Genomic DNA, 24,280 nt, shown 5'->3' on the forward strand with positions numbered 1-24,280 from the left:
CCTTATCTGGTGTTCCATGCAGATAAGGTGGTTTTACGTACTAAACCTGGTTTTCTTCCAAAAGTTGTTTCTAACAAAAACATTAACCAGGAGATTATCGTACCTTCTCTGTGTCCAAAACCAGTTTCAAAGAAGGAACGTTTGTTGCACAATTTGGATGTTGTTCGCGCTCTAAAATTCTATTTAGATGCTACAAAGGATTTTAGACAAACATCTTCCTTGTTTGTTGTTTATTCAGGTAAAAGGAGAGGTCAAAAAGCAACTTCTACCTCTCTCTCTTTTTGGATTAAAAGCATCATCAGATTGGCTTACGAGACTGCCGGACGGCAGCCTCCCGAAAGAATCACAGCTCATTCCACTAGGGCTGTGGCTTCCACATGGGCCTTCAAGAACGAGGCTTCTGTTGATCAGATATGTAGGGCAGCGACTTGGTCTTCTCTGCACACTTTTACCAAATTTTACAAGTTTGATACTTTTGCTTCTTCTGAGGCTATTTTTGGGAGAAAGGTTTTGCAAGCCGTGGTGCCTTCCATTTAGGTGACCTGATTTGCTCCCTCCCTTCATCCGTGTCCTAAAGCTTTGGTATTGGTTCCCACAAGTAAGGATGACGCCGTGGACCGGACACACCTATGTTGGAGAAAACAGAATTTATGTTTACCTGATAAATTTCTTTCTCCAACGGTGTGTCCGGTCCACGGCCCGCCCTGGTTTTTTTAATCAGGTCTGATATTTTATTTTCTTTAACTACAGTCACCACGGTACCATATGGTTTCTCCTATGCAAATATTCCTCCTTAACGTCGGTCGAATGACTGGGGTAGGCGGAGCCTAGGAGGGATCATGTGACCAGCTTTGCTGGGCTCTTTGCCATTTCCTGTTGGGGAAGAGAATATCCCACAAGTAAGGATGACGCCGTGGACCGGACACACCGTTGGAGAAAGAAATTTATCAGGTAAACATAAATTCTGTTTTTATTTATTTTTTTACTTTATGCAGCATAGGATTCCCCCTTACCCTCCTACTGTGTCACTGTCTGTAACGATCTGGCAATCTGCCTTTATATGGTAACGGAGCACAGATCATTACCATATGAAGGCTATGAAGGCAGATTCTGGAAGCCCACAAGTAGCATGTCTCGATTGTAACTTGACAACGAAGGCTGCTTGGGCTTCCTGCATGTCGGACGTAGATCTACAATATTCGGTAAGATGGGCTATGTACCGGATAATGTAGATCTAAAAATGGCTCAAGTGGTTAAAAAACTTTTTATGTATGCAGCTGTAGAGACTTATATGAATCCCCCATTTTACCTGGGAGTGTCTAGTTATGACATGACTAGTGTTAAAATGGTAGTTTTCTCTTTTGTTTATAGTAATTAATGTGAAAGGGCTCTATTCTTTTATCTTAGCCATAAATAAATACCCAATGAAACCACTTAAAAAAGTAGAAACCCCCTCTTTCACATGAGATACTTCTGGGCCCTCTATAGTACATCCACAAAGTTTTGAGTAATGAAATAGGACATGGCAAAGATCATATTGGCAAAAATGAAATTCATCCATTCGTGAAACAATTGAAATGAAAGAGACTCATTTAAAGTGTGTGTGGGGGGGTTATATGACCCTTTAGGTATCATATATTTGCTAAAATCCAGTAGACAAAAAGCTCTGTGAAATAAAATGCGTTTCTCAAAGAAACGGCACCACACTCTCTACCAAAGAAAACACTTTATTTAGACCAGAGTTTTCACCTAAACAATGAGCCACACGATTTCACACAAGTCTCTTGTAATTGTTCAATGATTGTACATAAACAGTAATTACGGGAGTATACATTCATGGGTATAATAAAATGTAATGAACATAATTTCAGTCTAGAGAAACAAGATATATATTATTATGTGTGTGTATGTGTATATATATATATATATATTATATGTGTTTGTGGGATAGTATTTGTTTCTCAAGACTGAAATTCTGTTCAGTACATTTTGTTATACCCATGAGTGTATGTTCCCGTAATTACTGTTAATGTACAATCATTTAAAATTTACAAGAGACTTGTGCCTGTAATTATGTTTTTATGGAGTAATGTCTAGTTTGTAGGTAAATGGAGAAAATTAAACCTGTAAAACATTACAATTATTATACCTTTTTTATTTTTTAAATCCTTTCAGCCTAACTTAATATTTTTCTTGTCCTTTGGCAATAGTATTTTTAAAATTTCTCTCAGACCATTCAAAAGCTGATCGTCATGTCTGTAGTTTACAGATAACCAATAGATATTATTCAGACACCCTTTGCCCTTTATCAAAGGACTCACTATTAAGTTCCATCTTATGTATAAGCTTTTCTATATAATATATTTATATACTTTCTACTAGTCTTAGACAATTAAAAATGCAGCATACAAGTACACAAAAAGGGAGTTTTTAAAGGGACATGAAACCCAAAAAAATTCTTTCATAAATTAGGTAGAACATACAATTTGAAACTACTTTCTAGTTTACTTTTATTATCTAATCTGTTTCATTCTCTTGGTATCATTTGTTGAAGGAGCAGCAATGTATTAATGGTTTATAACTGAACACATGGGTGAGCCTCCCATTTACTTGCTGTGTAGCAGTTGCTGGTTTGCTAACTAACCGGCATTTCAAACAAGACACCGCTGTGTTTGATTTGAAGGATTCTTCATATAGACTGGACGAGCACCTGTGACGTAAGCAGTGACTGTGTTCCAGCGTGTCTGTTGGGCGACTCACAACAGTCCCGACCTGCTATATCTGGCACTTTGGCTTGTGCCGCTCTGATTGTGAGTAGATCGTCTTTTGGGGGGCTTTCTCCTGTGCCTCTGCAAATTATCCAAACGATACTGCTCTATGTTGGCGCCTCTCTCCTTTGTCTATCATCTGCAGGATACTCTACCTACCATTATTTGGGAGTGCTGCCTGAGTCCTTTGGATTCGTATGAAGTTATACTTTTGCCACACACACGCGCACCTCTTTAGGGACTATTGATCCTTGACTGTAGATCTATATGGCAGCAGTTTTGCAAGAATACTTTTAAGAATGTGTTATTTTTGCAAGAGTGAGTGATGTCAGTAGTGTTTGCTGCCATGTAGTGTTCTAGACATGTGCACGCTACCTACCTAGGTATGCTCTTCAACAAAGAGTCTAATTTGATTGAAGCAAATTTGATAATAGGAGTAAATTTGAAACCATTTTTTAATTGTATGCTCTGTCTGAATCATGAAAAATGTGGATTTAATAATCCTTAGATATACTTGTAGTACAAAGAGCTAAGATGACAGTCATATTGCATGATCCCATTACCTAAGGGGACACAAACCCCCAAATGTTCCTTCTATTAATTCAGATAGATCATATTGTTTTTAACAACTTTCCAATTTACTTCTGTTATCTAATTTGCTTCATTCTCTTGGTATCTTATTGAAGGGGCAGTAATGCACTACTGGGATCTAGTTGAAAGCTAATGAGAAGAGGAATATATGTGCAGCCACAAATCAGAAGCTGCTTAGCCTACCTAAGTATACTTTTCAACAAAGGATACAAAGAGAATGAAACAAATTATATAATTTAATTTTTTGTTTTAAATTTTGTAAAATTTCATGTTCTATCTGAATCATGATAGAAAAAAATGGGGTTCATGGCCCTTTAATATCACTGATGTGCGTCTCTTATTGTTCCACATAATATTTTCTTCATATTAAAAAAAATATATTAACCCAGATATCCACCTAAATATTAACTTCTCTGTGCTGTCAATAACGTTTCCCCATCAGTGTGCTTGGGACGTGCTGCTCTTTACTATTGATCCTTGGCAATACAAGATTTCATTGACAAATTGCTGTGCATAATACATTTTCATAAGGGACTAGAGATTCCTTTATGCTGCACTCAAATTGACTTGTAACAAGTAGTCATCATTTCTAATAAGATTGAACTGCTGCTGTCACATATAATTATAAAAAATGTATGTAGAGGAATGCACGTGCATTTGAAGGGAAAAAAAATCTTCAAAATGCAGCTACACATAGTAGTCACAGTTTCTGCAGGTATTAAAGGGCCAGGAATTAGATTCTTTAAAGTGCCTGTTTTAAAGGGACATAAAAATGCAAAAACAAAATGACCATTATATATTCTAACAGAGTGCCATGGATACCGGTATAGTACTAAAAAAGCCTAAAAGTAAATTTTAAATATGCATAATAAATTGTTATAGATTCTTCCCTTAACAAAATAGTAATATGCGTGGCTGTTAACATGACTTACCTTTTTACATTGCAATATATGTAATCTTAGGTCATTTAAAAATGGCTGCCATCACAACAGAACAAATACGGTAATTTCAAAATGTAATTTTTTATTTAGTTTGTTTATTTAAATAGCCATTTTTGTTTATGAAAACTTTTTACCTGTGTCTAGTGTAAAATGTACTGAGGCCAGCAGTACACAAAGATATGCAGAATTATACCGTAATATATTTTTCAGTTTACTAATCTCTCCAAGGTTTTTTTTTTTTATTGCTCCATTATATACAGTACTTAGAAACTGAACATTCAGTATTTTCATCTTTACTAATATAATGCACTTTTCATTTTGTGTGTTCTATCTTGGGGATTTTGTTTCTAATATAAGCAACTTTTTTGTTTGATACAAGGGCCTACATTATTCAATTTGTTTTTTAGACAATCACTTGACACCTTTTGAAATACCTCCAAAATAATAATCTTTGCCCTGTAAGTCTAATCATACTCATAACAAAGTGTTAAATAAGCTCAATACATCTCTGGTATTATCTCTGTAATACAGTTACAGTGTTTTGAATATGATACTGTTTATGTAAGTTTACAACTTTACAACTTTGTTTACAGGCTCAGAGAAATTGTTGATTCAAAATATTTAAAGGGACATGGAAGTAAAAAAAAACAAAAAAACTTAAATCAGACAGAGTGAATGTTTCCCACCTGTCCACATCCTGCTGGATTGTTACTGGTTGTGAGGTATGACCTGCTTCCTGCCGCAGCCCCTCTTTGTCCCATTTTTAAGGGACTGAATTGACACTGCCCAGACATGCCCACTGACCACCTGTAACCCCACCCTTTCATACATAATCCCACCCCTCTTTTGCATGGCCCACCCACAAGTTACCAGTGGGCCTTTACAGACAAGCTTTTAACCTTTCACATCCCAGAAATAATCCAACAGATGTTAGGAGGTATATGAGTGTTCAATTTAAAAAAAAAAATCTTTTTAATTTACTTCTATATCATTAAATGCACCAATCCTTTGTTGAAAGTCTATTAGAATATACTTAGATAGATCTAATATTTTGGATTAGGCAGGGTCGATTTTGTCATGTAAAAAAATACATCTGTGTAGTATTCTCAGATTAATCTTTACTTTGAATATATTATTCTGTCTAGCATTAGAGTAGCATTAGACTACCCCACTATGGATGAAGTGTAACTATATTGTTTAATGCTCAGCCAGAGCCCAAATCTTTTTAATTGTCACCCAAAACACCAATTAAACCACATCACTAATTTTACTATTAATTTATTACATCCCTCTCATCTTTACAGTTTTTTTCCCCAGGACCATGAATCTAGGAAATCTTCAGGGCAAAGATGGAACCGTTCAGGTTAGAGTTGGTTTGGTCTAGGGCAGTAATCAGATGGGCATAGCTAGATATTTTTGAACAGGGTTAAGGTTGCCCCAGGATTCACTTTGTAAAACTGTGATATTTAAAGGGAAAATAAAGTGGTACTAGGAACTGGTTTCTCTATTTGGTACAATCCTGTTCGAAACTTTAGGGCGGTCGTATGTCCTTATTTGTTATTGTTATGTGTGTGTCTACCATAGTGGTTATGACAGTACACGTCTTTAGAAAGATGAATATGCAACATTAGGGTTGACACATACACAATGGATTATGACAATCTCTATAACCCCATTCTTGACTAATCCCAGGAGTCAGGGTGTTTCCTACAATTTTTTTATTTATATTTTTGGCTGCTAACGTTTTAGATTATTCTACATATTTTATATACATAGATGGCTTTTTAATATTTTTTTTGCTCCTAAATGTCAAACAGATCCATGCTGTAATACATACAGCATTTCAAGCACTGCCCCAGAGCCAAAATCAAAGAAAATGTAATAGACAAAAATGATATTAATAATATTCTTTACTTTAAGCTGAATAATTTTACATATAAAGTTTCTTAACTATAGAATTTTTTTTAAATTTTTTTTTACTTAAAGGGACACTGTATCCAAATAATTTCTTTCGTGATTCAGATTGAGCATGACATTTTAAGCAATTTTCTAATTTACTCCTATTATCAAATTTTCTTCATTCTCTTGGTATCTTTATTTGAAATGCAAGAATGTAAGTTTAGATGCCGGCCCATTTTTGGTGAACAACCTGGGTTGTCCTTGCTGATTGGTGGATAAATTCATCCACCAATAAAAATGTGCTGTCCAGAGTACTGAAACCAAAAAAAAGCTTAGATGCCTTCTTTTTCAAATAATGATAGCAAGAGAACGAAGAAAAATTGATAATAGGCGTAAATTAGAAAGTTGCTTAAAATTGCATGCTCTTTCTGAATTACTAAAGAAAAAATTTGGGTACAGTGTCCCTTTAATAATAAAACATCAAAATTAGGTAATTCAAGATTACTATAAAAATGATTAACTGCACATTTACCGGTAGTTTCTATAAATCAGACAATGTGTTTTTTTTTTTTTTTAATCAACTGATCCGAAATAACAAGTAATCTGACATGGGCGTCTAATGTTGAAACGCCCTTTTTCATGGCATCATTGTACTTTTCAGTAACCTTTATGAAATGACTAATCTAATTCCAATAATTTTCTTGACTCTGCTGTCAGTTTTGTGAAGCCATCAAATGAAGAAAGGGATGACTTTAGCATGAAATGTACTCAATTTGATGGAATAATGAAGTAATTTGATGTCTGTTATTATTATCACACTGCTTAAAGGCTGCACTGGGGGAAAAGGGAGCTATGAGTTATAAGGTATAGTGTCACTTGCAGAATCATTGTTAAAGGGATATTGTTCTAAAAAATATATAATCCAAAAAAAGAACAGGATTTAAACATGATGCTCTTTTATATGAATAATAAAACTTTTTTCTTTTATAAGCTATGTACCATAAACATAAGAAATGTGAAAACAGTTTCCAATTCTTGGTTCTTATTGGTGATCTATTCCCAGTGTAAAAAAAATAAAAATGAATTCAGTTACTCTAATGCTCCCCATATCCAGCAATTATTGACAATTAGCACCAAACCAGACAGTAGGCTTGGAAATGCATTTAGTAATGCAACATGACAGTCAAAATGAAATGTAATGCTTTAGATAACACACTATATTTTAATTATTTTTTTTTTATTTGTATTACTAATATAGAATTTGCCTCCTTCTCTTGATCTCCTTTTGATGGGAGCATACTGATGTAGGGTCAGTGGTCTGCATATGTTAAACAATATGTGCCTACAGCAGTGTTTGTGTGTCACAAAGTTATACAAACAACCTGTAGTAGTAGCAGTAGCGTCAACCATTGTAGGCTAAAACTCTATGGTAAATAAAGATAGTGAATATGACAGTTGTATAGCTAGAAGCAATGTTTAATAAAGAAAACAGTTTAAGCAGAAACTGAGACTGTATCTGTCTTTAGGCAGTAGACAGCCAAACCATGTTGGTTAAAGTAGTAAGTGAGGCAGAGCTATGTGTGTTCCCTGCTGTCACCCAGCACTGCCTTCTGCAACTCCCTCTACAGGTTGCTTGTATGGCATTACTACACATACTACTGCCACATATTGCTTAAGACACATGCACACCTCGTAGGCATACTTCAGTATGGAAAGGGACAATTTTCAATTTGGTAAAAAGGAGTAGATTGATTCCTGAAAGTTTCATTTTGTCATCCACAACCCTTTAATTTTTAAAGTATTTAAAGGGCCATTATAGTCGGAGAAATGACATGCTCTAATTTGTTAGAGCATGCCATTGTAAGACTAGTGTCCTGTTAATGCTATGTATTTAATGCCCCCGCACCACTGCTAAGGAGGTACACATATATAAAAAGTACTAATCCAATTAGCAGCTCTAATTATACAGCTGAGTCATGCTACAAGTGCTGCTGATTGGATATTGCAGCAGTTTCTGCTTGGGACCTGTAGTGCTCTGCGGACTCCTGAGAGGTGCTGCTACTATATTTTGCAGGAGTTAAACACGTAGCATTAAAGGGACAGTCTACACCAGAATAATTATTGTTTTAAAAGATAGATAATCCCTTTATTACCCATTCCCCTGTTTTGCATAACCAACACAGTTATATTAATACACTTTTTACCTATGTGATTATTTTGTATTTAAACCTCTGCAAACTACCCCTTATTTCAGTTCTTTTGACAGACTTGCATTTTAGCCAATCAGTGCTGGCTCCTAGGAACTCCACGTGCGTGAGCACAGTGTTATCTATATAAAACACATGAACTAACACCCTCTAGTGGTGAAAAACTGTCAAAATGCCCTGAGCTAAGAGGAGGCCTTCAAGATATAAGAAATTAGCATATGAACCTCCTAGATTTAGCTTTCAAATAAGAATACCAAGAGGACAATCAAAATTGGTGAGAGAAGTAAATTGTAAAATTGTTTAAAATGACATGCTACCATCTAATTAATGAAAGTTTGTTTTGGACTAGACTGTCCTTTTAACGGGTCACAAGTCTTAAAAATAACCACCTCTAACTAATTAGAGTATGTCTTTTTTTTTTTTTTACTATAATGGGCCGTTAAATACATTTAAATATATATATATATATATATATATATATATATATATATATATATATATACATACATAGAAAAACAAAGAATATCCGGGCACTTCTTAGGTAAAACGAAATCACAAAGTTTATTAGATCCAAAAGCAATAACAGCAGAAAAATTTCAAAGTTAATGTTGAAATAGCAAATAGTCGTTTACAAATGCTAATCACCACTAGCTGACACTAGCACAATCATATTAGTAAACAAGAACTGCTGGAGTCCTGTACAGCAGACATGTTTTGTGCTTTACCAGCACTTGTTCACTGCTTCACTGTATTCGTTTGGACGCCGTGGACGAGCGGTGTCTCTCCAGGAGCATTCTCAGCGTAGACGTGTGACGTCACCCCCCCACGCTCCATTGTGCCATCGCAGAGTGCTGGGTAAGGCAGAGCGCGACGCTGTTGATATATATATATATATATATATATCTATATATATATATATATATATAAATATAGTTGATAGAAGACAGCACTCTCTGGACTTACAAATAGGTGTTACATGCCAGACTCCTCATTAAAACAATGCACCTGTTGTTTTATTTTTATTAAAGCACTTTACATTGTACGTGCTTTACCTAGATAGGAGCACATATTCTCTTTATTAGATATAACAAAACAAATAGCATTTTTTTGACTGCATCCACAAAAAAACAAGTGTTTTATTAAGTCAAAGCAAACACATATAATGTTAACACTTAAACAAAACACTTTTATCATACTAGGACAGAAATGATGAACAATGCATCAGATACGTATTCTTTGTTTCAGTCATCAATGACTGAATAACAAACAGAACACATATATTGTTCCTGTTTCATTGTTTTCTTTGCCAAGCATACACTGCATGATATATATGATATACAAGTGGTTGCTTGTTATTTACACTTTGAGTTTTTTAACAGCTCTGTCATGTTATATTTCAACAAGTACTTATCAGCAATATGTTTTGCCTAATTCTAACGCCTTCAAACATATTTAGTTTTACTAAATCCCGGAATGAATCTACTGTTTATTTCTTCACTGTATTCAGTGCATAAGATATAATCATCTTCCTACTTAGAGCTCACCTTGTAATTAAATGTAAAATCACATGTATCTTGCACTCACCCACAGCCTTGGCAGATCTTGTTGATGACAAAACATCAGAATTCTATATGTAAGTGAGATTGTTAATTTTATAATGGTAATTTATTTTGTAAGCAACTATATGGATAAAATATATATACAGTATCTCACAAAAGTAAGTACACCCCTCACATTTTTGTAAATATTTTATTAAATCTTTTCATGTGATAACACTGAAGAAATGACACTTTGCTACAATGTAAACTAGTGAGTGTACAGCCTGTATAACAGTATAAATTTGCTGTCCCCTCAAAATAACTCAACACACAGCCATTAATGTCTAAACCGTTGGCAACAAAAGTGAGTACACCCCTAAGTGGAAATGTCCAAATTAGGCCCAACGTGTCAATATTTTGTGTGGCCACCATTATTTTCCAGCACTACCTTAACCCTCTTGGGCATGGAGTTTACCAGAGCTTCACAGGTTGCCACTGGAGTGCTCTTCCACTCATGACATCACTGAGCTGGTGGATGTTAGAGACCTTACGCTCCCCCACCTTCCGTTTGAGGATGCACTACAAATGTTCAATCGGGTTTAGGTCTGGAAACATGCTTGGCCAGTCCATCACCTTTACCCTCAGCTTTTTTAGCAAGGCAGTGGTCGTCTTGGAAGTGTGTTTGGGGTCGTTATCTTGTTGGAATACTGCCTTGCAGCCCAGTCTCTGAAGGGAGGGAATCATGCTCTGCTTCAGTATGTCACAGTACATGTTGGCATTCATGGTTCCCTCAATGAACTGTAGCTCCCCAGTGCCAGCAGCACTCATGCAGGCCCAGACCATGACACTCCCACCACCATGCATGACTGTAGGCAAGACACACTTGTCTTTGTACTCCTCACCTGGTTGCCGCCACACACACTTGACACCATCTGAACCAAATAAGTTTATCTTGGTCTCATCGGACCACAGGACATGGTTCCAGTAATCCATGTCCTTAGTCTGCTTGTCTTCAGCAAACTGCTTGCAGGCGTTCTTGTGCATCATCTTTAGAAGAGGCTTCCTTCTGGGACGACAGCCATGCAGACCAATTTGATGCAGTGTGCGGCGTATGGTCTGAGCACTGACAGGCTGACCCCCCACCCCTTCAACCTCTGCAGCAATGCTGGCAGCACTTATACGTCTATTTCCCAAAGACAACCTCTGGATATGGCACTGAGCACGTGCACTCAACTTCTTTGGTTGACCATGTTGAGACCTGTTCTGAGTGGAACCTGTCCTGTGAAACCGCTGTATGGTCTTGCACACCGTACTGCAGCTCAGTTTCAGGGTCTGGGCAATCGTCTTATAGCCTAGGCCATCTTTATGTAGAGCAACAAATCTTTTTTTCCAGATCCTCAGAGAGTTCTTTGCCATGAGGTGCCATGTTGAACTTCCAGTGACCAGTATGAGAGAGTGTGAGAGCGATAACACCAAATTTAACACGCCTGCTCCCCATTCACACCTGAGACCTTGTAACACTAACGAGTCACATGACACCGGGGAGGGAAAATGGCTAATTGGGCCCAATTTGGACATTTCCACTTAGGGGTGTACTCACTTTTGTTGCCAACGGTTTAGACATTAATGGCTGTGTGTTGAGCTATTTTGAGGGGACAGCAAATTTACACTGTTATACAAGCTGTACACTCACTACTTTACATTGTAGAAAAATGTAATTTCTTCAGTGTTGTCACATGAAAAGATATAATAAAATATTTACAAAAATGTGTGGGGTGTACTCACTTTTGTGAGCTACTGTAACTGTATATATAAAAAGTAAATAATAATTTATCTTGGTCATTTAAATTCCTTATTTTATTTATTAAGTTATTCCACCCGATATGATGGCCTTTCAATTAAATGTATTATTATTATTATTACTACAATGATAATTATCCAGATAATGCCAAAAGATGGAGTATTTATAAATAAATAAAGGTTGTTGAAAAATGCTATAGAAGAACCATAGAAGTTCTCTGCACACATAACATCTGAGCTTATTTGAGTAGACCACTGGTTTTCAAACTGTCTTCAGGCCTCTCTAACAGGCCACATTTTTAGGATTTCTGAACTGGAGCACAGGTGAAATAATCAACTGATTAATAAACCAGCTCTCATCCAAGGTAATCCTGAAAACCTGGCCTGTTGGGGAGGCCTGAGGACAGGTTTGAAAACCAGTGATCTAGGCCTTTTAAAGGGTAACACCACACTAGATAAAATATAAATAACACTGTTGTTTTATAGACCAAAATAAGGATACACCATAATTAGTACTTTGGACCAGTATTTTTAATATGACTATTGTGAAGATTGGTTATTATTTTTCGTCTGTTGTCTGGCTGTTATCCGGTTAAAGACATAAATCTTTGTGTTTTTTGAGCATTATATTGTAATGTATGTCCTTTCTCTTTACACCCAGAACCCAGCATAGCCATATAAACAGCACTAAAGCGAAATTTTGCCTTTCTAAAATTAATTAATAATTTCGCCTGAGCAGAGAGCTTTAGGTCATTAGTAGGGATGGGTGAATGTTTCGCAACATTCGAAAAATGAAACGACTTTTAACACGTTTCTTTCAAAATCGGATTTTGAATGCTTACATAACATTATAACATTCAATTTTTTTTTAATGTTCGGTTTTGAATTTTACAATTACATTCGAAAATCTTTGTTTAGAAAAATTCAAATTTATATATTTGTAATAGTATTTCTATAATGCTTTATTTAAATGTAAAATTCAAATAATGCAATATTTGAATTAAAAAAAATTGAATTTCTTCTGTTAAGTGTGATCAGTCCACGGGTCATCATTACTTCTGGGATATTACTCCTCCCCAACAGGAAGTGCAAGAGGATTCACCCAGCAGAGCTGCATATAGCTCCTCCCCTCTACGTCACTCCCAGTCATTCTCTTGCACCCAACGACTAGATAGGATGTGTGAGAGGACTATGGTGATTATACTTAGTTTTATATCTTCAATCAAAAGTTTGTTATTTTAAAATAGCACCGGAGTGTGTTATTACCTCTCTGGCAGAGTTTGAAGAAGAATCTACCAGAGTTTTGCTATGATTTTAGCCAGAGTAGTTAAGATCATATTGCTGTTTCTCGGCCATCTGAGGAGAGGTAAACTTCAGATCAGGGGACAGCGGGCAGATGAATCTGCATAGAGGTATGTAGCAGCTTTTATTTTCTGACAATGGAATTGATGAGAAAATCCTGCCATACCGATATAATGTCATGTATGTATACTTTACACTTCAGTATTCTGGGGAATGGTACTTCACTAGAATTACACTGTAAGAAGTACATAAAGCTGTTTAATAACTAGAAATTATGTTTAACGTTTTTGCTGGAATGTAAAATCGTTTTCATTTGCTGAGGTACTGAGTGAATAAATGTTTGGGCACTATTTTTCCACTTGGCAGTTGCTTAATCTTTTTTCTGACAGTTTCTGTTCTCTCTCACTGCTGTGTGTGAGGGGGAGGGGCCGTTTTTTTTTGGCGCTTTTGCTACGCATCAGAAATTTCAGTCAGCAGCTCATTGTATTTCCTGCATGATCCGGTTCATCTCTACAGAACTCAGGGGTCTTCAAAACTTATTTTGAGGGAGGTAATTTCTCTCAGCAGAGCTGTGAGAATTATAGTTGACTGAGATAAAAAACGTTTATTCTGTAATTTTTTTCCTGCTTTCAGAATTAGTTATCTTTGCTAATGGGATTAAACCTTTGCTAAAGTTGTGTTGTTTACAAGGATTGAGGCTATAACTGTTTCAATTTATTAATTTTCAACTGTCATAGATCTTCTGTGCTTCTTAAAGGCACAGTACGTTTTTAATAATATTCTAATTGAATTGTATTCCAAGTTGCAAGTTTATTTGCTAGTGTGTTAAACATGTCTGATTCAGAGGAAGATACCTGTGTCATTTGTTGCAATGCCAAAGTGGAGCCCAATAGAAATTTATGTACTAACTGTATTGATGCTACTTTAAATAAAAGTCAATCTGTACAAATTGAACAAATTTCACCAAACAACGAGGGGAGAGTTATGCCGACTAACTCGCCTCACGTGTCAGTACCTGCATCTCCCGCTCGGGAGGTGCGTGATATTGTAGCGCCGAGTACATCTGGGCGGCCATTACAAATCACATTACAGGATATGGCTACTGTTATGACTGAAGTTTTGGCTAAATTACCAGAACTAAGAGGTAAGCGTGATCACTCTGGGGTGAGAACAGAGTGCGCTGATAATATTAGGGCCATGTCAGACACTGCGTCACAGGTGGCAGAACATGAGGACGGAGAACTTCATTCTGTGGGTGACGGTTCTGATCCAAACAGACTGGATTCAGATATTTCAAATTTTAAATTTAAGCTGGAAAACCTCCGTGTATTACTAGGGGAGGTGTTAGCAGCTCTGAATGATTGTAACACAGTTGCAATACCAGAGAAAATGTGTAGGTTGGATAAATATTTTGCGGTACCGGCGAGTACTGAGGTTTTTCCTATACCTAAGAGACTTACTGAAATTGTTACTAAGGAGTGGGATAGACCCGGTGTGCCGTTCTCACCCCCTCAGATATTTAGAAAAATGTTTCCAATAGACGCCACCACACGGGACTTATGGCAAACGGTCCCTAAGGTGGAGGGAGCAGTTTCTACTTTAGCTAAGCGTACCACTATCCCGGTGGAGGATAGCTGTGCTTTTTCAGATCCAATGGATAAAAAATTAGAGGGTTACCTTAAGAAAATGTTTGTTCAACAAGGTTTTATATTGCAACCCCTTGCATGCATTGCGCCGATCACGGCTGCAGCGGTATTCTGGATTGAGTCTCTGGAAGAGAACATTAGTTCAGCTACTCTGGACGACATTACGGACAGGCTTAGAGTCCTTAAACTAGCTAATTCATTCATTTCGGAGGCCGTAGTACATTTAACTAAACTTACGGCGAAGAATTCAGGATTCGCCATTCAGGCACGCAGAGCGCTGTGGCTAAAATCCTGGTCAGCTGATGTTACTTCTAAGTCTAAATTGCTTAATATACCTTTCAAAGGGCAGACCTTATTCGGGCCCGGGTTGAAAGAGATTATCGCTGACATTACAGGAGGTAAAGGCCATGCCCTGCCTCAGGACAAAGCCAAAGTTAAGGCTAGACAGTCTAATTTTCGTTCCTTTCGTAATTTCAAAGCAGGAGCAGCATCAACTTCCTCTGCACCAAAACAGGAAGGAGCTGTTGCTCGCTACAGACAAGGCTGGAAACCTAACCAGTCCTGGAACAAGGGCAAGCAGGCCAGGAAACCTGCTGCTGCCCCTAAAACAGCATGAATTGAGGGCCCCCGATCCGGGATCGGATCTAGTGGGGGGCAGACTTTCTCTCTTCGCCCAGGCTTGGGCAAGAGATGTCCAGGATCCCTGGGCGCTAGAGATAATATCTCAGGGATACCTTCTGGACTTCAAATACTCTCCTCCAAGAGAGAGATTTCATCTGTCAAGGTTGTCAACAATCCAGACAAAGAAAGAGGCGTTTCTACGCTGCGTACAAGAGCTCTTGTTAATGGGAGTAATCCATCCAGTTCCACGGTCGGAACAGGGACAGGGGTTTTACTCAAATCTGTTTGTGGTTCCCAAAAAAAAGAACTTTCAGACCAATCCTGGACTTAAAGATCCTAAACAAATTCCTAAGAGTTCCATCGTTCAAGATGGAGACTATTCGGACAATTTTACCTATGATCCAAGAGGGTCAGTACATGACCACTGTAGATTTAAAAGATGCTTACCTTCACATACCGATTCACAAAGATCATTACCGGTACCTAAGGTTTGCCTTCCTAGACAGGCATTACCAGTTTGTGGCTCTTCCATTCGGATTGGCTACAGCTCCAAGAATCTTCACAAAGGTTCTGGGTGCTCTTCTGGCGGTACTAAGACCGCGGGGAATCTCGGTAGCTCCATACCTAGACGACATTCTGATACAAGCTTCAAGCTTTCAAACTGCCAAGTTTCATACAGAGTTAGTACTGGCATTTCTAAGGTCACATGGATGGAAGGTGAACGAAAAGAAAAGTTCACTCGTTCCACTCACCAGAGTTCCCTTCCTGGGGACTCTTATAGATTCTGTAGAAATTAAGATTTACCTGACAGAGGACAGGCTAACAAGACTTCAAAGTGCTTGCCGCACCCTTCATTCCATTCAACACCCGTCAGTGGCTCAATGCATGGAGGTAATCGGCTTAATGGTAGCGGCAATGGACATAGTACCCTTTGCACGCTTACACCTCAGGCCACTGCAACTGTGCATGCTAAGTCAGTGGAATGGGGATTACTCAGACTTGTCCCCTTCTCTGAATCTGGATCAAGAGACCAGAAATTCTCTTCTATGGTGGCTTTCTCGGCCACATCTGTCCAGGGGGATGCCATTCAGCAGACCAGACTGGACAATTGTAACAACAGACGCCAGCCTTCTAGGTTGGGGTGCCGTCTGGAATTCTCTGAAGGCTCAGGGACAATGGAGTCAGGAGGAGAGTCTCCTGCCAATAAACATTCTGGAATTGAGAGCAGTTCTCAATGCACTCCTGGCTTGGCCCCAGTTGACAACTCGGGGGTTCATCAGGTTTCAGTCGGACAACATCACGACCGTAGCTTACATCAACCATCAGGGAGGGACAAGAAGCTCCCTAGCTATGATGGAAGTATCAAAGATAATTCGCTGGGCAGAGTCTCACTCTTGCCACCTGTCAGCAATCCACATCCCGGGAGTGGAGAACTGGGAGGTGGATTTCTTAAGTCGTCAGACTTTTCATCCGGGGGAGTGGGAACTTCATCCGGAGGTCTTTGCCCAAATACTTCGACGTTGGGGCAAACCAGAGATAGATCTCATGGCGTCTCGACAGAACGCCAAGCTTCCTCGTTACGGGTCCAGATTCAGGGATCCAGGAGCAGTCCTGATAGATGCCCTGACAGCACCTTGGGACTTCAGGATGGCTTACGTGTTTCCACCCTTCCCGATGCTTCCTCGATTGATTGCCAGGATCAAACAGGAGAGAGCATCAGTGATTCTAATAGCACCTGCATGGCCACGCAGGACTTGGTATGCAGACCTGGTGGACATGTCATCCTGTCCACCTTGGTCTCTACCTCTGAAACAGGACCTTCTGATACAGGGTCCTTTCAAACATCAAAATCTAACTTCTCTGAAGCTGACTGCTTGGAAATTGAACGCTTGATTTTATCAAGACGTGGGTTTTCTGAGTCAGTTATTGATACCTTAATACAGGCTAGGAAACCTGTTACCAGAAAGATTTACCATAAGATATGGCGTAAATACCTATATTGGTGTGAATCCAAAGGTTACTCTTGGAGTAAGGTTAGGATTCCTAGGATATTGTCTTTTCTACAAGAAGGTTTAGAAAAGGGTTTATCTGCTAGTTCATTAAAGGGACAGATCTCAGCCCTGTCCATTCTGTTACACAAACGTCTGTCAGAAGTTCCTGACGTCCAGGCTTTTTGTCAGGCTTTGGCCAGGATTAAGCCTGTGTTTAAAACTGTTGCTCCACCATGGAGTTTAAACCTTGTTCTTAATGTTTTACAGGGCGTTCCGTTTGAACCCCTTCATTCCATTGATATAAAGTTGTTATCTTGGAAAGTTCTATTTTTAATGGCTATTTCCTCGGCTCGAAGAGTCTCTGAATTATCAGCCTTACATTGTGATTCTCCTTATTTGATTTTTCATTCGGATAAGGTAGTTCTGCGTACTTAACCTGGGTTCTTACCTAAGGTAGTTACTAACAGGAATATCAATCAAGAGATTGTTGTTCCTTCTTTGTGCCCAAATCCTTCTTCGAAGAAGGAACGTCTACTGCACAACCTGGATGTAGTCCGTGCTCTAAAATTTTACTTACAGGCAACTAAGGAATTTCGACAAACGTCTTCTCTGTTTGTCGTTTACTCTGGTCAGAGGAGAGGTCAAAAAGCTTCTGCTACCTCTCTTTCTTTTTGACTTCGTAGCATAATTCGTTTTAGCTTATGAGACTGCTGGACAGCAGCCTCCTGAAAGAATTACAGCTCATTCTACTAGAGCTGTGGCTTCCACTTGGGCCTTCAAGAATGAGGCCTCTGTTGAGCAGATTTGCAAGGCTGCAACTTGGTCTTCGCTTCATACTTTTTCCAAATTTTACAAATTTGACACTTTTGCTTCATCGGAGGCTATTTTTGGGAGAAAGGTTCTTCAGGCAGTGGTTCCTTCTGTATAAAGAGCCTGCCTATCCCTCCCGTCATCCGTGTACTTTTGCTTTGGTATTGGTATCCCAGAAGTAATGATGACCCGTGGACTGATCACACTTAACAGAAGAAAACATAATTTATGCTTACCTGATAAATTCCTTTCTTCTGTAGTGTGATCAGTCCACGGCCCGCCCTGTTTTTAAGGCAGGTAAATATTTTTTAATTTATACTCCAGTCACCACTTCACCCTTGGCTTCTCCTTTCTCGTTGGTCCTTGGTCGAATGACTGGGAGTGACGTAGAGGGGAGGAGCTATATGCAGCTCTGCTGGGTGAATCCTCTTGCACTTCCTGTTGGGGAGGAGTAATATCCCAGAAGTAATGATGACCCGTGGACTGATCACACTACAGAAGAAAGGAATTTATCAGGTAAGCATAAATTATGTTTTATATGTTTTTAATAGTATTTCTAATGCTTTCTTTGAATGTAATATTCTAATTATGCAATATTCGAATGAAATTGAAACATTCAAATTGATATATTTGTATCTATTATGTATCAATTTACTAGATTCCCTACCACATGAACTATTGAAGTTCTGAATAGAATTTGTTAAATAGAATGTTAAATTCGAAATTTCGAATGTGGACATTCGATCTAATTATAAACATTCAAATTTGACAGTGACATTCGAAATCTGTAAATAGCATTCGATTATAGAAATTTAAGAATATTCGTTCGTATCAACATTCAGATTTGTAATTAGAATTTCGGTAATAACATTCGTTCTAACATTCGAATTCGGAAATTTACACATTCGCCCTAGTCATCAGGCCCTTAGTCCTGCCTGTGAGATGCAATGCATTTCATCTATTGAACATAACATTTAACCAGATTTTTTTTGTTTAAAAAGATAGATAATCCCTTTTATTACCCATTCCCCAGTTTTGCATAACCAACACAGTTATAATAATACACATTTTACCTCTGTTATTACCTTGTATCTGAGCCTCTGCAGACTGCCCCCTTATTTCAGTTCATTTGACAGACTTGCATTTTAGCCAATCAGTGCTCACTCCTCTGTAAATTCACGTGTGTGAGCTCAGTGTTATCTATGTGAAACACATGAACTAATTACTAATGAACTAAGTGGTGAAAAACTGTCAAAATGCTTTCAGATAAGAGGCGGCCTTCAAGGTCTAAGAAATTAGCATATGAACCTCCTAGGTTTAGCTTTCAACTAAGAATACCAAGAGAACAAAGCAAAATTGGTAATAAAAGTAAATTGAAAAGTTGTTTAAAATTACATGCCCTATTTAAAATATGAACATTTTTTTTTTGGACTTGACTGACTGTCCCTTTAAACTAATAGTTAACAAGTGACAATGTAAAAATAACACACTCTAATGAATAAGGTCATTTCATTTTTGCATTATAGTTCATTGCTGCAGTTACCCATCTGTCTGTGTCCAGTTAGCAGGAAACCACAGGTGATTAATGTCTATGTGTGACTGCTGCTCTTGATTGGCTCACCAGCAATACATGCAGCCCCCAAATGGGACTTTACCGGTGCGTTTAAATTATTTACTGGGCTGAAAACATACCTGAATCAGTAATGCAAACAATACATTCTTTAAAGGGATAGTAAAGTCCAAATTAAACTTTCATGATTCAGATAGGACATGCCATTTAAAAAAACTTTCTAATTTACTTTTATCATCAAATTTGCTTTGTTCTATTGTTAGTCTTAGTTGAAAGCTAAACCTAGGTAGGGTAATATGTTAATTTCTAAGTCCTTGAAGGCCACCTCTTATCTGAATGTATTTGACAGATTTTCACTGCTAGAGGGCGTTAGTTTATGTGTTTCATATAGATAACATTGTGCACATGCACGTGAAGTTATTTAAAGGGACAGTCTACACCAGAATTTTTGTTGTTTAAAAAGATAGATAATCCCTTTATTACCCATTCCCCAGTTTTGCAAAACCAACACTGTTCTATTAATACACTTTTTACTTCTGTGACTAACTTGTATCTAAGCATCTTCTGACCGCCCCTAATCACATGACTTTTAGTTATTATCTATTGACTTGCATTTTAGCCAATTAGTGCAGTGTCTGCCACTAGCCACGGGCGTGATCACAATGCTATCTATATGGCCTACATGAGCTTGCTCTCCCCTGCTGTGAAAAGTAAATAAAATAGAGGCGGCCTTCAAGGGCTTATAAATTATCATATGTGCCTTCCTAGGTTTGCTTTCAACTAGAATACCAAGAGAACAAAGCAAAATTGTTGATAAAAGTAAATTGGAAAGTTGTTTAAAATTACATGCCCTATTTGAAAAATGAAAGTTTTTTTTGGACTTGACTGTCCCTTTAAGTCAGCACTAATTGCCTGAAATGCAAGTCTGTCAAAAGATGTGAGATAAGGAGGCAGTCCGCAGAAGCTTAGATACAAGGTAATTACTGAGGTAAAAAGTATATTTCTATAACAGTGTTGATTGTGTAAAACTGGGGAATGGTAAATAAAGGGATTATCTATCTTTTTAAACAATAACATTTTTGGTATTTACTATCCATTTAAATTGTAATCAGAGGATGCCATGTTTGCATTAGCGTGTCCCTTTAACAGAAGTGATATGTTCTGACTCACAGCGACAGTACACACATACTTGAGCATTACATCACTATGCAGAAGTAGATTAGAATGCATTTTACACGATAGCATGACTGGTGGAAACAAACATTTACTATTATATATTTCATATCATAGAGTACAGCTGATCTTCGTTAAAACACACCTTAAACACATAGAAACGCTATCTGCCTGCATACAGCGAACAGAAGTCTTGTTTCACACCATCAGAATGGCAGTGGTGAGATAGTTTGTGTCTTTGTTCCTAGCACCGTCTCTGCAGTTTGATGATAATAACTCCAAAGCTAGTTATAAATTACATTTGCAGGGAAACAGGATTGTAAATTTGCCCTATAGCAATGTAATGGTAAGTATAAAAAAAAGTATTAAATAAGCATTTATTTACCTTATATTTGAAAAGCTCTTGTGAAATGCAACCACACAAAACAGCTTTAGAAATAATAAAAGCGCTTTCCTTAATAAACTATAGATAAATCAAAATGCAAAAAAATTAACTAAAAAATAGCTATTTCATAAAATGTTTTAATATTCATTATATATATATATAAAAATAAAAGTTTAATTTCCCAATCAAATGTTAAAAAGAATGCAAATGACAAATTGGAACTCCCACTTCATATATTGAAATAAAAAAAAAAACAGAACTCTATCTCAATAGATTTTAATAATATGCATATTCATTGGTGGTAGAGTTTAATTTTAGAAACCCATGCTCTTTAAAGTTTGATTGTCTATTTTGGCTTTAAATGGACAGTAATTCAAAATTATACTTTTGTTATTCAGAGCATAACATTTTAAGCATCTTTCCAACTTTTATTATCTAATTTGCTTCATTATTTTGTATCCTTTGTTGAAAAGCTTACCTAGGTAGGTTCAGGAGCAGCAATGTACTACTGGGAGATAGTTGGTAATTGATGGCTGCATATATATGCAATGCCTCTTGTAATTAGCTCATTCAGTGTGTTCAGCTAGCTCCCAGCAGTGCACTGCTGCACCTTTAACAAACAATATCAAGATATTGAAGCTGAAGCATGATTGATAATAGAAATAAAAGTTGTTTAAAAGTGTATGGTATGGAGAATGACAGAGGGATGGGGAGGAATGCAGGAGTTGGAGTCCCTTTTCCCTTCTTTTTTTTCTTTTTTTTTCTCTCTCTTTTCCTCTCTCCTCCTTTCTTATTTCTTTCTTTTTCTTTCCTTTTAATTTTTTGCACAAAATATGCTGCCAAGGTCTAAAGAAGATCTAACTTTATTTATTGATACATTCGTATAATTTGGATGAATAATGTAAATATATTATGTCATCTTTGTAGATCGAATATGGTATTTACCAAGTTTATTTTGATTGTTAAAGACATTTCATGCTTTCATTCGATTTTGTGTTCTGCCTTTGTAAAATGTCTGAAGTGTAAATTGTAAAATGGTTTTCATGGCAGCATTTAATAAAATAAATAATATAAAAAAAAAAAAGTGTATGGTATACCTGAATCATAAGAGAAAGGAAAAACTGGGTTTTTGTGTCCCTTTAACATATTTTTTTGCTATTGATTTTCCTAGGTTTCTGTCAAATATGTATGTGGGTACATTGTGTATGTGTATAGTGTGTATTGTATGTGGATGCAGTCTAACTTTCACACACACAGATATATATGCACACTCATGCTGCAAAACACAGCTACAGCACTATGCAGATATATCTGTGACTACAACTCCCACAAATCAATGCTGCCAAATCACTACTAAGCATGTCTTGATTTTTTTCTGCTTCTACTGAGCATGCTTTAAATATATTATAGAAATATGATTTTCTTATCTCAGCAACCACTGCTCATTTCCACCAAAAAAGTAAAAAAAAATAATAATAAAAAATAGATACTAACTAGACAATAAAATCTGTTTGTATGCCATATTTCATAAAGGTTGGTGCAGCTTTTTTGTTGTAGATTTGGCTTATGATTTCCCTGTCTCTTTATATTGAGAAGTATATTTATTTTTTCAATGTTTAACTAAAAAAATACTTATCCAAAGTTCAGCATTTTTGTCAAACTTATCCTTGGTGATTGAAGTCCTTCATAGAAGCCATTCAACATTTTATGGCATTTCTCTTACTAGATTTTTTTTTTTATATTCCTTTAGTGTAGATCCCTCCTCACCCCCCCAAAAAAAACAGCTCTCTAGCCCTCCCACTGCTCCCCATTATATTTGTTACTGGCGGCCAGCCTGCTAGTAACAAATTATTGCTATTTTTTGTTTATTTTCATTTTCATTTTTTTTCCGGTGGTGTAGGGTACCCCTCAGCGATCACCATTTTCTGTAGTGTAAGGTCCTCTCTTCAACTCCAGCCAATATGTTTCCATAGTGTAGGATCCCATGCCTCCATCTCCTTTCATAATCTTTTTTAAGTAGTAGTAGGGAGCCACCACTCCCACTCAGCACCAATGAAGGATCATTACAGACAGTGTCACTCTCTGTAACGATTGGTGATCTGGATTCATATGGTAAAGGAGCACAATTAGTGTTCCCTTACCATAAGAAGTCAGATGACTTCTGCTCCCTGGTTGCGGCTCCTGTTGTCTAAGCTTATAGCAGGTACCGCAGCATGCGCCTCTGTTTTGGATGTAGGTTCTACATCAACACAGTATGCAGGACCTGGAGTTGTCATAAGGGGTCAGTCAAAGGACTATCCTTGATATCCCTGGATTTGTTTTAGATAAATAAGTTGACATTTTTTCCTAAAAGATTGTAATCAACCCATATATACCTAATTCCACTTCTTTGTAAAGGATAAATCACAGATCAACTCACAAAAAATGAAAATTGTGGCAACAAAAAATTATTCAAATGCAGTGTTATTGGTTAGATTTGGTTTGCAGTTTTTGAAAACTGTACAAAATCACTTCAAAGCAAAACAGAACAAATTGCCAAACATTCGGCTAGATTACAAGTCTTGCATTAGCCTTAAAAAGCAGCGTTGAGAGGTCCCAATGCTGCTTTTTAACCCCCGCTGGTATTATGAGTCTTGCAGGTACAGGTGTACCGCTCACTTTTTTGGCCAGACTCGGAAATACCGCAAATCCACTCACGTCAATTGCATATCCTATATTTTCAATGGGACTTGCATAGCGCCGGTATTACGAGTCTAACCAAAAGTGAGCGGTAGACCCTCTCCTGTCAAGCCTGGTACCGCATTTAAAAGTCAGTAGTTAACAGTTTTATGGTACAATGCCGTAGCATAAAACTCTTAACTAAAGTGCTAAAAAATACACTAACACCCGTAAACTACCTATTAACCCCTAAACCGAGGCCCCCCCACATTGCAAACACTAAAATATTTTTTTTAACCCCTAATCTCCCTAATCATCGCCGCCACTATAATAAATATATTAACCCCTATACTGCCGCACTCCCGCATCGCAAACACTAG

General features: G+C 37.4%; 1 protein-coding gene across 2 annotated transcripts in view; it reads left to right on the forward strand.

Moving 5' to 3' along the window:
- The window catches only part of CCSER1 (coiled-coil serine rich protein 1), a 1,500,652-nt gene that overhangs the window by 216,041 nt on the left and 1,260,331 nt on the right, over positions 1-24,280 (forward strand). The gene's annotated exons all lie outside the window — the stretch shown is intronic.

The sequence above is a fragment of the Bombina bombina genome, chromosome 2, assembly GCF_027579735.1.
Source record: "Bombina bombina isolate aBomBom1 chromosome 2, aBomBom1.pri, whole genome shotgun sequence".
Lineage (NCBI taxonomy): Eukaryota > Metazoa > Chordata > Amphibia > Anura > Bombinatoridae > Bombina > Bombina bombina.